This window comes from Cervus elaphus, chromosome X, assembly GCF_910594005.1.
Source record: "Cervus elaphus chromosome X, mCerEla1.1, whole genome shotgun sequence".
Lineage (NCBI taxonomy): Eukaryota > Metazoa > Chordata > Mammalia > Artiodactyla > Cervidae > Cervus > Cervus elaphus.
In genome coordinates, this window is record NC_057848.1 from 58078532 (window position 1) to 58095562 (window position 17031).

The 17031-nt window shown below is 45.3% G+C and overlaps 1 pseudogene; it reads left to right on the forward strand.

Moving 5' to 3' along the window:
* Positions 1 to 10000: 10000 nt before the first annotated feature.
* On the forward strand, positions 10001 to 10875 carry LOC122690844 (annotated as a pseudogene).
* The last annotated feature ends 6156 nt before the right edge of the window (positions 10876 to 17031 follow it).

A 17031-nucleotide genomic window follows, 5' to 3' on the forward strand; every position in this document is an offset into this window, starting at 1 on the left:
TCCAGAAGATCTCACTTGTATGTTTTTATTATTCACAATGAACACCAGCATGATCAAGGAAGCTGCAGCTCTGTCACGTGCATTGTCACCTGAACTGGGGCGGAGCTCTAAGCTCTGAAGTCTGATGCATTAAGAACAGGAGCGAGTGGCAAGGGGATGGGGTCTCCAGGCCATGCTAAAAGTCCCCCTCTTTGTTAAGCTCGCCCTTTTGTCTAGGGAAGTATTCCCCTTAAAGTTGGTCACTCAGTCGCATCCGATTCTGTGCGACCCCATGGCCTGTAGCCCGCCAGGCTCCTCTGTCCATGGCATTCTCCAGGCAAGAATACTGGAGTGGCTTGCCATTCCCTTCTCCAGGGGATCTCTCCACCCCAGGGATCGATCCCTGACCTCCTGCATTACAGGCAGATTCTTTATCATCCGAGCCACCTGGGGAGCCCTAAAGATAGCAGGTAATCTAATACCTCCCTATGAGAAGGGATCCTTTTAGCCACTTCATGAAGGCCGTGAATGCATAGTTGGGGATTGTGGAGAAATCTTCTGATACTCCCAAGGGCAAGGAGAGGTAGGGTGACCGGCATGGTTCTATAGAAGATTCGTTCAGAAGTCAGTAGGACCAAACTAGAAGCAGCAAGCACACAATCAATTCCTGCTGAGGCCTGCATTACAATCTCGGTCCCTTGTGCCTGAGACATCTTTTATTACACCACACCACTAGGTCTTCTAAAGACTTTGTAATAGCAGAATTACATTAGCTAGTGGGTAGAAATTTTTGGCATTGTTCATTCTTTAAACACATCAATACAGCTTCCAGTTCTAACTGGAATTAGACATGCAATTAACTAAAATTGTGTGTCTTACGTGTATAGCTTACCATGGTTTAAACATTTCAGCAGGGCCTTCCTCAGTGGTCCAGTGGCTGAGACTCCATGCTCCCAATGCAGGGGGCCCAAGCTCGATCCCTGGTTGGGAAAGTAGATTCCACATGCCACAACTAAGATCCAGCACAGCCAAATTAATTAATATTAAAAAAATAAAAAGTTATTTTTTCCCAGCAAATGGACTGTGGTCAGTAACCCCCTGCCCACCCCCACAGGAAAGGAGAGTAAGACTGGCAGTCCGATATGCCTGTGGATCTTCAGGGAGGCTGGGTGCCTTTCTCTTCCTGGCATTTCATAAAGATCTTGGGCTGAAGGTGGCAGCAATTTTGTTCTTGCCATTCAGTCTAGAGGGCACCAAGCTTCAATGTCTCATTTCCTGCCCGAGAGGTTCATCAGGATGCAGAGCTCAGATTACATCATTTTTCTCTAATTGCAGCTTGAACTTTATATCCCTTTGATTATCCTCTCCTGCTACAGAATGAGTCTCACATAAAACTGGAAGCCATTTCCCATTGGCCCTATTTCAGGTCAGTGGGTATGATTTTACTTGAGGCATTTGCATTTAGACTGCCAAACACCATGAAATCCCACTACAAAACACCATGAAATCCCACTACCATTCTGATCTTCAATGACACGCCAAGCCTCACAGGAAGCGCTTTCCATGGAGGCGGGCCGAAGGCAGGGGTGGGCGGGGACGGGAGCCGAACTGTTGCCTGCGTAGGCCCCGCCCTGAAGAGCAGATGGTTGCTAGTGCGCAGGCACAATATGGAGGCGGAGCTAGGGCTGTAGGGGTGGGAGAAGAGGGCTAGGGGAGGGGCGGGGCTAATGGCGATAAGGAGGCGGGATCAGAAACGAGGGCCGTGGCCTCGGTTTCCCCAGGCGGGTGGTGGGTGAAGGGCAGGGGCCAGGGGTATGAGGGCGAGGCCCGCTGCACTTGGAGCAGAGGAGTCAGCCAGGTGCCCACCCTCCCAGCCGAGTCCGCTACTCACTTGTCTTTCTGAGTTCCTTGGCTTGCATGAGGTTCTGTGAACACATTTTCCTGCTTCTTCATGCATCTCTCAGACAGATTATTGGCAACTACGCTGCAGATGTTGCCTGCGACATGAAAGGGAAAGCCCCAAATACTAGCCAGCATAATCCCAAGCAACGTGTTCAAAGAGTGCACCGTGACCAGGAAATGTAAGGAAGGTTGAATGCCAAGAAAGCTCTTAATTTTCTATACCAAAAGACGAAAAGAAAATAATCATCTGGTCATCTGCATCAGCTTTGAAAAGATAAAAACGAAGGGTTATCTGATGTTACCAGAGGCATTTGACTTTACTCTATTACCAATAGCAGAAAATCAAATTGCCACTCAGATCATTAAGTTTCTTTCTCTGACATCATCATCACATATATGCACATAATTCACTGTTTACTTAGGGCAGTGACACTCCAATTTCTTTCACAAATCATGTGTTTTTATGAGACAGTGCTAAAGGCCAACCTCTCTGGATACCCACAATAGCTCAACCCGAAGAGGAGGTGACTCTTGTTCCAAATGAAATTATGTAATTAACTAATCTGTTTGGAGTTGGGATTTTAGTTGAACTCTTACTTAATGTATTGCATATATATTGGAACAGTGAAGGGAATCTTAGATTTATGGATTTTATCAGTTTCCTTTTTGAAAAATCAATAGTTTTACTATTCATGAAGGTTTTACTCACTGACTGCTTTTTTCCCCCTCTCAAGTCTGTTCTTCCTGTCTTCTGCCCCTTGATCAATGAAAGAGCTTTTCTTCATATTATTTAGGTCAAGCACCTTGTCATTCTCCTTGACTCCTCCTCCTCATGTCGCACATGAACTCCATCAGCAAATCCTCAGCTCTGCCTTCAACATATAAGCAAAGGGCTGCACATCCAGGGACAGGAGGAATTGCTGTGGCCTTCTTTTCAGACAATTCACCACCGTCTGTATGTGGAAATATGAACCAATACCTAGAAGCTGAGTCCCATAAACAGAATATGGACTCATAAAAAGACATGAGCTAAGATATAGAAACAAAGTCAGTATGTAAGGTATGTGCTTACTCAAGTTGTATGAATCCCTTCTAATCCACTAGGGTGAACACAGAATCAAAAATGGGTGTAAAGGAAACATCTGTGGATTTGCAAGGGGTTAGAATTTCAGGTCAGTGTGCTCTCTCCATATCCTAAGAAGAGTAGAAAATCAAAGGAATCTCCTTTCTACCCCCAGGAGAGTAGAGGAGACAAGAAGCATATAGCCCACAACTTGTTGTGCAAAGCTGGGCAAAGTTTAGATGCAGGATTAGAGTTTTAGACCATTGCTTGGGATCAAGAAAACTTTGTGATTGATGGAGGAAATTTTCACAATTGAGGTACGGGGAAATCATTCTGGCTTTTATGTGATTTAGCTTGAACTTTAGGCTAAAGAGAACAGCCTGTCTTATGACCTGTTTATCATGCAGTGTACATCTGCTTTAGCCATTCAGAAAAGAATTCATTATCCAGAAGTATAGTATGTCCACTTTGAAGGTAGGGATAAATGCTACCCTCTCCTATGATGCTTATGCTAGTATTCCTTTAAAGACAAGTTTTCCTTCCCAGATATCAAGGTCCTGCTGATTCACTCTGTAGGTGCTAATCTCTCCCTTTTGAGATCTTGAAGGCATGTACCCCTGCATGTTTCTGCTTCATGGTTCTTTTTCTGAAAAGATACAAACCTGTGATGAAAACCATGCTTCTCTAGCAAAGCTTCTGAGAATTCCTGATAAGCTGTTCCCTCGGCTATACTCCTCAGTTTGGCTCAGAGAACACTCGTTTCTATTCCTATTCCTGTTAGAGATCGTTTATTGGCTATTTGTGTTTAATTGATGGTAAACAAGGCATGGCTAGGCACCATCTGAATTAGAAGTGGTAACGTGACAGGGACCAGCGTTCTGAGCAGGTTCCGAATATTGGATCTTGGTTTGGTTCCAGTATGAATGGAAAGGACGACCTCTCCTCCCCCACCCAAAGATTGGTCATCATGGTGATACTTTGTTCTTTGGCAATATCTTTCATTGGAGGCACTATGAACACTCTGAAAACACACCTCTGTGAGGTTATCTACAAGACCTTCTACAACGAACACCCCCAAAAGACGTCCTTTTCATTATAGGGGACTGGAATGCAAAAGTAGGAAGTCAAGAAACACCTGGAGTAACAGGCAAATTTGGCCTTGGAGTACAGACTGAAGCAGGGCGAAAGCTAATAGAGTTCTGCCAAGAGAACGCACTGGTCATAGCAAACACCCTCCGCCAACAATACAAGAGGAGACTCAACATATGGACCTCACTAGATGGTCAATGCCGAAATCAGATTGATTACATTCTTTGCAGCCAAAGATGGAAAGGCTCTATACAGTCAGCAAAAATAAGATCAGGAGCTAACTGTGGCTCAGATCATGAACGCCTTATTGCCAAATTCAGACTGAAATTGAAGAAAGTGGGGAAAACCACTAGACCATTCAGGTATGACCGAATACAGTGGAAGTGAGTAGTAGATTGAAGGGACTAGATCTGATAGACAGAGTGCCTGATGAACTATGGATGCAGGTTCGTGACACTGTACAGGAGACAGGAATCAAGACCATCCCAGGAAAAAGAAATGCAAAAGAGCAAAATGGCTGTCTGAGGAGGCCTTACAAATAGCTGTGAAAAGAAGAGAATCAAAAAGCAACGGAGAAAGGGAAAGCTATACCCATTTGAATGCTGAGTACCAAAGAAGAGCAAGGAGAGATAAGAAAGCCTTCCTCAGCCATCAATGCAAAGAAATAGAGTGGGAAAGACTAGAGATCTCTTCAAGAAAATGAGAGATACCAAGGGATCATTTCATGCAAATATGGGCTCATAAAGGACAGAAATGGTATGGACCTAACAGAAGCAGAAGATATTAAGAAGAGGTGGCAATTAGTAAATTCAAAACAAAATTGAAATCGTTCCAGTCATCTTTTCTGACCACAGTGCAGTAAGATTAGATCTCAGTTACAGGACAAAAACTCTTAAAAATTCCAACATATGGAGGCTAAGTAACACACTTCTGAATAACCAACAAATGATAGAAGAAATAAAAAAAGAATACAAAATATGGGTAGAAACAAATGTAAATGAAAACACAACAACCCAAAACCCATGGGACACTGTAAAAGCAGTGCTAAGGGGAAGGTTCATAGCAATACAGGCTTACCTCAAGAAACAAGAAAAAAATCAAATAAACAACCTAACTCTACACCTAAATCAACTAGAGAAGGAGGAAACGAAGAACCCCAGGGTTAGCAGAAGGAAAGAAATCTTAAAAATTAGGGGAGAAATAAATGCAAAAGAAACAAAAGAGACCATAGCAAAAGTCAACAAAGCTAAAAGCTGGTTTTTTAAAAGGATAAATAAAATTGACAAACCGTTAGCCAGACTCATCAAGAAAGCAAGGGAGAAGAATCAAATCCCGAAAATAAGAAATGAAAATGGAACCATCTCAACAGACAACACAGAAATTCAAAGGCTCATAAGAGACTACTACCAGTAGCTATATGCCAATAAAATGGATAACTTGGAAGAAATGGACAAATTCCTAGAAAAGTATAACTTTCCAAAACTGAGCCAGGAAAAAATAGAAGATCTTAACAAGCACGGAAATCAAAACTGTAATCAGAAAACTTCCAGCAAACAAGAGCCCAGGACCAGATGGCTTCACAACTGAATTCTACCAAAAATTTAGGGAAGAGCTAACACCTATCTTACTCCAACTCTTCCAGAAAATTGCAGAAGAAGGAAAACTTCCAAACTCACTCTATGTGGCCACCATCACCCTAACACCAAAACCGGACAAAGATGCCACAAAAAAAGAAAACTACAGGCCAATAACACTGATGAACATAGATGCAAAACTCCTTAACAAAATTTTAGAAAACAGAACCCAACAACATATTAAAAAGATCATACATCATGACGAAGTGTGCTTTATCCCAGGAATGCAAGGATTCTTTAATATCTGCAAATCAATTGATGTAATACACCACATGGACAAATTGACAGATGAAAACCATATGATTATCTCAAGAGATGCCAAAAAAGCCTTTGACAAAATTCAACATCCATTTATGATAAAAACTCTCCAGATGGCAGGAATAGAAGGATCATACCTCAACATAATGAAAGCTATATATGACACACCCACAGCAAACATTATCCTCAATGGTGAACAATTCAAAGCATTTCCCCTGAAGTCAGGAACAAGGCAAGGGTGCCCACTCTCACCACTACTATTCAACATAGTTTTGGAAGTCTTGGCCACAGAAATCAGAGCAGAAGAAGAAATAAAAGGAATCCAGAGAGGAAAAGAAGAAGTAAAACTCTCACTGCTTGCAGATGACATGAACCTCTACATAGAAAACCCTAAAGACTCTGCCAGAAAATTACTAGAGCTGATCAAGGAATATAGTAAAGTTGCAGGATATAAAATTAACACACAGAAATCCCTTGCATTCCTATACACTAACAATGAGAAAACAGAAAGAGAAATTAAGGAAACAATACCATTCACCATTGCAACGAAAAGAATAAAATTCCTGGGGATATATGTACCTAAAGAAACAAAAGACCTATATAGAGAAAATTATAAATCACTGATAAAAGAAATCAAAGAGGACAGAAATAGATGGAGAAATACACCGTGTTCATGGATTGGAAGAATCAATATTGTGAAAATGAGTATATTACCCAAAGCAATCTATAGATTCAATGCACTCCTTATCAAGCTACCAAAGGTACTTTTCACAGAACGAGAACAAATCATTTCTCGATTTGTATGGAAATACAAAAAACCTCGAATAGTCAAAGCAATCTTGTGAAAGAAGGATGGAACTGGAGAAATCAACCTGCTTGGCATCAGGCTCCACTACAAAGCCACAGTCATCTAGACAGTATAGGACTGGCACAAAGACAGAACGATAGATCAATGGAACAAAATAGAAAACCCAGAGATAAATCCACGTACCTATGGACCCCTTATCTTCGACAAAGGAGGCAAGAATATACAATGGAGAAAAGACAACCTCTTTAACAAGTGGTCCTGGGAAAACTGGTCAGCCACTTGTAAAAGAATGAAACCAGAACCCTTTCTAACAGCATACACAAAAGTAAACTCAAAATGGATGAAAAATATAAATGTAAGACCAGAAACTATAAAACTCCTAGAGGAGAACATAGGCAAAACACTCTCCGACATCAATCACAGCAAGATCCTCTATGACCCACCTCCCAGAATATTGGAAATGAAAGCAAAAATAAACAAATGGGACCTGATGAAACTTAAAAGCTTTTGCACAACAAAGGAAACTCTAAGCAAGGTAAAAAGACAGCCTTCAGAATGGGAGAAAATAATAGCAAATAAAGCAACAGACAAAGAATTAATCTCAAAAATATAGAAGCAACACCTGCACCTCAATTCCTGAAAAACAAACGACCCAATCAAAAAATGGGCCAGAGAAATAAACAGACATTTCTCCAAAGAAGACATACAGATGGCTAACACACACATGAAAAGATGCTCAACAACACCCATTATTAGAGAAATGCAAATCAAAACCACAGTGAGGTACCATTTCATGCCAGTCAGAATGGCTGCTATCCAAAAATCTACAAGCAATAAATGCTGGAGACGGTGTGGAGAAAAGGCAACCCTCTTACACTGTTGGTGGGAATGCAAACTAGTAGAGCCACTGTGGAGAACAGTGTGGAGATTCCTTAAAAACCTGGAAAAAGAACTGCCATATGACCCAGCAATCCCACTCCTGGGCATACACACCAAGGAAACCAGAACTGAAAGAGACACGTGTACCCCAATGTTCACCGCAGCACTGTTTATAATAGCCAGGACATGGAAGCAACCTAGATGCCCATCAGCAGACGAATGGATAAGAAAGCTGTGGTACATATGCACAATGGAATATGACTCAGCCACTAAAAAGAATACATTTGAATCAGTTCTAATGAGGTGGATGAAACTGGAGCCCATTATACAGAGTGAAGTAGGCCAGAAAGAAAAACATCAATCCAGTGTACTAACACATATATATGGAATTTAGAAAGATGGTAACGATAACCCTATATGCAAGACAGAAAAAGAGACACGGATGTATAGAACAGACTTTTGGACTCTGGGAGAAGGCGAGGGGGGGATGATCTGAGAGAATAGCATTGAAACATGTATATTATCAATTGTGAAACAGATCGCCAGTCCAGGTTTGATGCCTGAGACAAGTGCTCAGGGCTGGTGCACTGGGATGACCCAGAGGGATGGGATAGGGAGGAAGGTGGGAGGGGGATTCAGGAAGGGGAACACATGTAAATCCATGGCTGATTCATATCAATGTATGGCAAAAACCACCAGAATATTGTAAAGGAATTAGCCTCCAACTAATGTAAATCAATAAAAAACAATAACAATAAAATAAATAAAAAAAAAAAGAAGAGGTTGCAAGAATACACAGAGGAACTGTACAAAAAATATCTTCACGACCCAGATAATCACGATGGTGTGATCACTCACACTCACCTAGAGCCATACATCCTGGAATGTGAAGTCAAGTGGGCCTTAGGAAGCATCACTACAAGCAAAGCTAACAGAGGTGATGGAATTTCAGTTGAGCTATATCAAATCCTAATAGATGATGCTGTGAAAGTGCTGCACTCAATATGCCAGTAAATTTGGAAAACTCGGCAGTGGCCACAGGACTGGAAGAGGTCAGTTTTCATTCCAATCCCAAAGAAAGGCAATGCCAAAGAATGCTCAAACGACCGCACGATTGCCCTCATCTCACACACTAGTAAAGTAATGCTCAGAATTCTCCAAGCCAGGCTTCAGCACTACATGAACCGTGAACTTCCAGATGTTCAAGCTGGTTTTAGAACAGACAGAGGAACCAGAGATCAAACTGCCACCATCTCCTGGATCATTGAAAAAGCAAGAGAGTTCCAGAAAAACATCTATTTCTGCTTTATTGACTATGCCAAAGCCGTTGACTGTGTGGATCACAATAAACCGTGGAAAATACTGAAGGAGATGGGAATACCAGACCACCTGACCTGCCTCTTGAGAAACCTGTATGCAGGTCAGGAAGCAACAGTGAGAACTCGACATGGAACAACAGACTGGTTCCAAATAGGAAAAGCAGTACGCCAAGGCTGTATATTGTCACCCTGCTTATTTAACTTATATGCAGAGTACATCATGAGAAACACTGGGCTGGAGGAAGCACAAGCTGGAAACAAGATTGCTGGGAGAAATATCAATCACCTCAGATATGCAGATGACACCACCCTTATGGCAGAAAGTGAAGAAGAACTAAAGAGCCTCTTGATGAAAGCCAAAGAGGAGAGTGAAAAAGTTGGCTTAAAGCTCACCATTCAGAACACTAAGATCATGGCATCCGGTCCCATCACTTCATAGGAAATAGATGGGGTCGATCGAATCAGTGGCTGACTTTATTTTTTGGGGCTCCAAAATCACTGCAGATGGTGATTGCAGCCATGAAATTAAAAGACGCTTACTCCTTGGAAGGAAAGTTATGACCAAACTAGACGGCATATTAAAAAGCAGAGACATTACTTTGTCAACAAAGGTCCGTCTAGTCAAGGCTATGGTTTTTCCAGTGGTCATGCACGGATGTGAGAGTTGGACTATATTGGACTCTGTGGGAGAATGCGAGGGTGAGATGTTTCGAGAGAACAGCATCGAAACATGTATATTATCTAGGGTGAAACAGATCACCAGCCCAGGCTGGATGCATGAGACAAGTGCTCGGGCCTGGTGCACTGGGAAGACCCAGAGGAATCTGGTGGAGGGGGAGGTGGGACGGGGGATCGTGATGGGGAATACGTGTAAATCCATGGCTGATTCATGTCAATGTATGACAAAAACCACTACAATATTGTAAAGTAATTAGTCTCCAACTAATAAAAATAAATGAAAAATAAAAAAATTAATAAAACTATTGGTCTGTACATCCTTCAAAAAAAAAAGGAAGAAAGAAAGCTGAGCGGCCAGCCGCTGTCCCGCGCATCCTCGCGCGGCCGGCCTGGCGGGCGGAAGCGCCAGCGCACGGTGGGGCTGACGCGCGGAGCCGGCCGGCAGCAGCGCCGCCATGCCCGCGGACCACCGCCGCATCCCCGGGCCCGAGGAGTCGCAGCCGCCGCAGCTGTACGCGGCCGGCGAGGGTGAGGCGCCGGCCCCTCGCGACCCGGCGCGGCTGCGGCCGGTGTACGCGCGCGCATGGCTGCTGAGCTAGGCTAAGGGTTCGGCCTACTTGGAGGCAGGGGGCCCCCAGGTGCTGTGCGCCGAGTTGGGCCCGCGCCAGGCCGAGGGCGGCGAGCGCGGCGGCTGCCCGGCCAGGGCGGGCTGCGAGGCCCCCGCGGCGGCCTGCTCTGCGACTTCCGCCGCGCGCCCTTCTCGGGCCGCCGGCGCCGTGTCGCGCCGGGCGGCGGCGAGGAGCGCGAGCTGGCGCGGGCGCCGCAGGAGGCGCTCGAGCCGGTCGGGCGCCTGGGCCGCTACCCGCGCGCGCAGCTCGAGGTGTGGGCGCTGCTGCGGGGGTACGGCGGCTCGGCGCTGGCCGCCCTGCTCACTGCAGCCGCGCTCGCCCTGGCCGACGCGTGCGTCGAGATGTACGACCTGGTGGTGGGCTGCGGCCTGAGCCGCGCGCCGGGGCCCGCGCCCGCCTGGCTGCTGGACCCCACGCTGCTGGAGGAGGAGCGCGCCGCCGCTGGCCTCACCGTTTGGCGCTCATGGCGGTGCTCAAGCAGGTGGCAGGGCTGCTGGGCAGCGGGGAGGGCGGCCCGACCGAGAGCTGGGCGGAGGCCGTGCCCCTGGGGTTTGAGGGCTGCCAGCGCCTCTACCCCGTTCTCCAGCAGTGCTTGGTGCGGGCCGCCCGCCGGAGGGGTGCCGCCGCGCCCCTCTGAGCCCGAGACCCGAGTAACGACGGACGCCGAGGACCGAGCCGCCGCTGCCGCCACAAGGACCCGCGCCGTCGGCCTGCGGACTGCGTGCGCGGAACTGCAGCTGAGAACTGGGAGCACCGGAGAGGGTCTGCCGAGGCGTGCTCAGAATAGCTGTGTTGGAGCGATTCTTTCCAGACTGCTTCGTTAAAGAAACCTTTCTAATTGAGTTGACTCCCAGCCACGACCCAGTTGAAGGAACCTGCCAGTGCATCTTGACTCCTAAGTTGGAAAGGACTTCCGCTGGACTCATCGGGAAACCTGGAGCTGTTGTCCTGCAAGGGATGGACCCTATCCAGGCCAGCCGGGGACTCTCTCCTGAATAACTGGGCTGCTTTTGAGAGCGGGAACAAGGGGGCTGTGCCTTCCACGTACATCTGAGCCCAAACAAAAGCGCTTATAATCGGAAACATTCTTCTGTCGTTTTTGGTACCGACTTTAATGAGTAAGGCTCTTCCGAGCTGGGGAGTGTGTTCTCAGGGCTTGGGCCAAGCATTATCTTTCATGTGTCCTGGTGTCGCCGGTCCACCAGCGAGACGGCACCTGAACTGCCAGGAGTGAGAGTTTCTGGATGCTGGAGATGGAGTCTGGCCATTCTGTAGGGCAGAGGGGTCTCTCTGACCACGAGGGTGGGCTCTGGCCTGTGTGGCTCCTGAGCCCTGCAGGTCTGTGCTCAGGTCTGAATTGGCAAAAGGGCCACCTGGGGTCCTCCCTGCACCAGCTTGGTGTGACCTGAGCGTGTGTGTCTCAGGGGCCTGCTCAGCTCTAGGAAAGGCTGGCTTGAGGCAGCTGAGAGACCAGAATGAGGCCTGGGGACCACACCAAGAACCCCTGACGGGGGGAAAAACCCAAACTTTATTTGCCCCCAGTGACATAATATATAATTCCAAAGCAGATCTGCAATATCTAGAATCACAGCAGCAAGGAACAAGACAGAAACAAGGCACCTACAGGACCGAGGCCGAGCCTGCTGGGCGAGGGGCTGGGAGGCCATGAAGTCAGAAGAAGGCAACTGGAACTGAAGAAGGGTTAGCCCAGCTTCAAAGTGGCCGCGTGGAAAAACAGGGCAGAGACCTGTGGGAAGGGGCCAGTTACATCCCATTAGATGGACATTTACAAAACCCTATCAACCCCCAGATGAGAGTCTTCCACATGAGATGGGAGGCAAACCACACACCATATATGCAGTTCTGTGTCACTAAAGAAACCCAAGTTTAAAAATCTATGTTACTCGTGTATTACCATGTGTGAAATAGATGACCAGTCCAAGTTCGATGCATGAAACCGGGCACTCAAAGATGGTGCACTGGGGCAACCCAGAGGGATGTGATGGGGAGGGAGGTGGGAAGGGGGTTCGGGATGGGGGTCACAGGTACACCCGTGGCTGATTCATGTCAATGTATGGCAAGAGCCACCAGAATAGTAAATTAATTAGCATCCAAGTAACATAAATTAGTTAACAAGAACAACAGCAAAATAAAGCTGAGTGCCAAAGAATTGATGATTTTGAACTGTGGTATTGGAGGAGACTCTTGAGCATCCCTTGGACTGCAAGGAGATCCAACCAGTCCATCCTAAAGGAGATCAGTCCTGAGTGTTCACTGGAAGGACTGATGTTGAAGCTGAAACTCCAATTTGGCCACCTGATTCGAAGAGCTGACTCATTTGAGAACACTTGATGCTGGGAAAGATTGAGGACAGGAGGAGAAGGGGACAACAGAGGATGAGATGGTTGGATGGCATCACTGACTCAATGGCCATGGGTTTGGGTAGACTCCAGCACTTGGTGATGGACAGGGAGGCCTGGAGTGCTGTGGTTCATGGGGTCGCAAAGAGTCGGACACGACTGAGTGGCTGAAGTGAACTGAACTGAGGTTATCTATACTATTATCCCACTGGAATATTGTGAACAATGATTCGTCAGAACAAAATGGTTCACTGAGAATCTTAGGATATAGACTCAGAGTGGCCTTGGATGTCTTCTAGTGCTATAGCCTGACTTGCATAACCAGTCCTCACCCCAAATTAGTCTTTTCAAGACTTAACTCTAATGTGATTGTATTTGAAGTTAGAAAGTTTTGGAGATGAATTTAAAAGAGGTCGTGAGGGGTGAGTCTTAATTCAACAGGATCAATGGCCTTAGAAGAGGAGGAAAAGAGAGAGAGAGATCTCTTTCTGCCCACACACACTGAGGAAAAGCCATGTGAGGACATAGGGAGAAGGCAATCATATGCTCCTGCCTTAAACTTGGAGTTAACAGCCTCCAAATCTGTGAGAAATAGATTTCTGTAGTTTAAGCTACCTAGTCTATGATCCTTTTTTTGGACAATCTGAGCTAAGACACCTAATCTAGGGTTTTCTTAGCTGTGATCTGGAAAATGCTGTTCTGCCTGGACTGTTGGTAGGTGTTGGTTCTATGGTCAAACGCCTTTGAGAATGTTGCATACTATTAATATCTATTGATAGTTCACTACTTACATTAGACTCTTCAAGGCTTTCAGAGCCCTAGAATGAGGAAACCTGGTTACCATTGTGGGAGGAGCACCTTTTAACATCTACATCACAGATTTCTTACATGGGGCCTGTGGAAGTCCTGGGGATTGCTTCTGTTCTTGTTTCACACCTATCCAGGCCTTGACTTTGCTAACTCCACAGCTACTGAACCAGAATATCTAGGGGCAGAGTGCCCCAGATTACAAATGACTAAAAGCAGATAGATTTTTGAGGAGCTGAGTTTGGGAACTACTATTCCAGAACAACATTCTCGTGTTATAGGTGAGGAATTTAAGATCCTTGGAGAGAAATTGCTTGCCCAAGCATGAGTGCAGAGCAAATATTTGGACCATTTCCCCCTCCACTATAAATAACCACTGGGGTTTTTGATAGTTCTCCCAGCAATCGTGTTTCCAGCTTGTGCTTCATCCAGCCTGGCATTTCCCATGATGTACTCTGCCTGTAAGTTAAATAAGCAGGGTGACAATATACAGGCTTGCTGCACACCTTTGCGAATTTTGAACCAGTCCTTTGTTCCATGTCTGGTTCTAACTGTTGCTGCTTGACCTGCATACAGATTTCTCAGAAAACAGGTAAAGTGGTTTGATATTCTCATCTCTTTAAGAGTTTTCCACAGTTTGCTGTGATCCACACAGGCAAAGGCTTTAGCATAATCAATGAAGCAGAAGTAGATGTGTTTTTTTTTTTTTTTGAATTCCCTTGCTTTTTGTGTGATCCAGTGGATGTTGGCAATTTGATCTCTGGTTTCTCTGCCTTTTCTAAATCCAGCTTGAACATCTGGAAGTTCTCGATTCACATACTGCTGAAGCCTAGCTTGAAGGATTTTAAGTATAACCTTGCTATCATGTGAAATGAGTGCAGTTGTGTGGTAATTTGAAAGTTCTTTGGCATTGCCTTTCGTTGGGAGTGCTGGATGTCAATTATATCGCAATAAAACCTGGGGGGAATAAGGACCAAGGTATCCAGCAGACGAATTTTTGTGTCTTAGTTGAAAATTCCGTAGAGAATGATGACTTCTGAAATCAATACTAAGTCATAAGGAAAGTAGATGGTTGAAGGAAACTAGTGCCTAGATGCTAATACCCTTTCCCTTGAGATGGTACCTATGGAACCCAGGGAGGGGAGAGAGAGGGAAAAAAAGAACTCAGGGACCAATCAAGTGGCATGTTTCAATCCTGCCTCTCAGCACATAGCCTCTAATTCAGCTTAAATTGGGAAACAGAATCTCACAAGCAGCACAGTTATGGAGACTGATGAAGCGACCCAGAGTGGACTTCCTTCCTTTGAATGGACTCCATGGGGGACTGGAGCTTTGGTACCAGCAGCTGCCCCTTGGGCCCTTCCTCCTCCTCAGCGAGTGCAGACGAATTTGGGTAAGTCTCTCCTGGTTCTTGAATCTCCCATATTGATTGAGATTCTGAGTTTTATTTGGTGGTGGAGCAGGTTACCTGCCCCCTCCTAGTAGGAAAGATACTAGGCGGAGCCCAGTTGAAACATCTTGGGGATACCCACTCCCGGTCTAGACACTGAGTGGGGCTCACTTGAAAGATACCGAGGAATTCCCACCCAGTCAAAAGATGCTAGGTGGGGGGCTGGCTGAAAGATGCCAGGAGAATTGCCCACCCAGTGGAAAGGTACTGGGTGGGGGGGCTCGATTGGGAAAACATCAAGGAAGACCCAGGACTTGGCTGAAAGATGCCAAGGTCACTCCATTGGAGGGGACTGAATGGTCTTGGCTGAGGGTTTAAGTAAGAGGCTGATCTGACACTTTTCCTCAATTTGACTGCCTTTATAGAATTTGTCAGGATAAAAGTGAGGAAAATACATGAGAGCTTTGCTCTGAAGAAAAGGGATCAGACTCCTCCCGGCCGGTTTCGGTTTTCTCAGGTGACTGAGAAATTTATGGGAGTGGTGGAGGCCTAGTCCTCATACCGTGCAGTGGGCCCATAGGGAAACCCACTCATTAATTAAAATACTTGCTCGTCCGGGGATCCCACATAAGAACTGGCCATTCAGCGACCTGAGCAGCCGTAATGGTCTTAGATTGCTGGAGGCAGAATCCGAGACACATAAAGACAAGCCGAAATGACTCTGGGGTAACTCCTGAAAGAGTTAGGCTCACAAGCAGCACATGGGCCCACTACACAAGTTCACTAGTGATCTCTCAACAGAAATAAAGGGGTGTCAGAAAGTCAGCCTCTAACTCTCTAGCCAGTTTCATGTACAATACATATGGAGCTCATAGTTGCAACAACCTAATTAATTGGAGAAATTCTACTAAGAGAGAGCTCAACCTAAAATGGCCAAACTTGGGTTCTTTTGATAGTCTAAAATTGGTATTTTTACATGCACAATTAGAAAAGGCCGGCTGTGCTTTGACTGCTTTCTAGCAGCTTCTAAAACCAGAAATGATAGAGCAACTTCTTCCCAGAAAATCAACAAGAAATTGCTTGAATCTCTCAGAATTAAAAGGCTGCTAGGACTGACTTTGACAGCTTGCAGGTCTAATTAAACTGGGAAGTCACGTTTGGCATTTATGCCATGTGGCTTTTCATTTTGTGGCATCCCTTTACCATCTTTTTGGGGCACTCTTGCCACTTGGCTTTTGATTTCCGGGCATCTCTTTGCCTTTTGTTTCATTTGGAGTGTGACTCCTGGCTGGTGAAGTTCTCGTTTGGTTTGGTTTGTTGGTTTGGTTTGAGTGCACAGACATCTGATACAAACTGTTTGAGCTAATATGTGAATTAAGGTTCCACACCCGACCTGGGAACCCTTTGGGAAAATATTTTTAAATGATTGGTTAATCTATAGCTATGATCCAATGGCAAGAAAAATGACCTGAAACTATTAGATCTTTATTGACATAGGATAGGAAAATGAACTGAAGTTCCCTTATGTCCAGGACTTCCTCCTGTAATCAACAGCCTGTGGCTGATTAAACCAAGACCCCTACTTCCCCAGAGGGACAGTCCTTGCTGGGACCAATCTGCCCTTGTCATCAGGGCCAAGTTGAGCACTATCTGGTCCAAATTTCGGCTATAAAACTATGGTCACAAAAAAAGAATACAATTTTTGACAATGTGGTCACAATATTCTTTAGAGTCCAGAGGAAGCTTGAAGAAAAAAATATCTTTTTAAGAATTGTTGTCCCGAGGAAATAAGTCCTTCTATATACCTTTAGACCAGATGTCTCTGGATCTAGACCATGTCTAATTCCTGAAACCAAAAGGAACAAAAGGAGAACAAAGCCTTTTGAAATCTTACTCCAACCATTTTTTATGCATAACTAAGTTTGGAAAACAAAGCTATAGGGTCTCTTGTGTCTGTTTGGATGTATGTATGTCTCAGTGTGTGTCTTTGTTTCTTTTTATAATATTGCTGATTGCTGAGATCAGTTTGTAAATGAGCTCTAATCTGATTGGCCTTAAAGAAAAAGTAAAACTCAATCCAATTGTTTGGTTGTGGCCAATTACCTTTGTCTAGTACTTCTGGGTTACCTTGGTGGATTTCTGTTCTCTAGGAACACCCACTAGGAAATTTATTTTAGATGAGTGTTCAGTCCTGTTCTAGCTTCATGATATTACTAGATGGGATTCTCTCACCTGG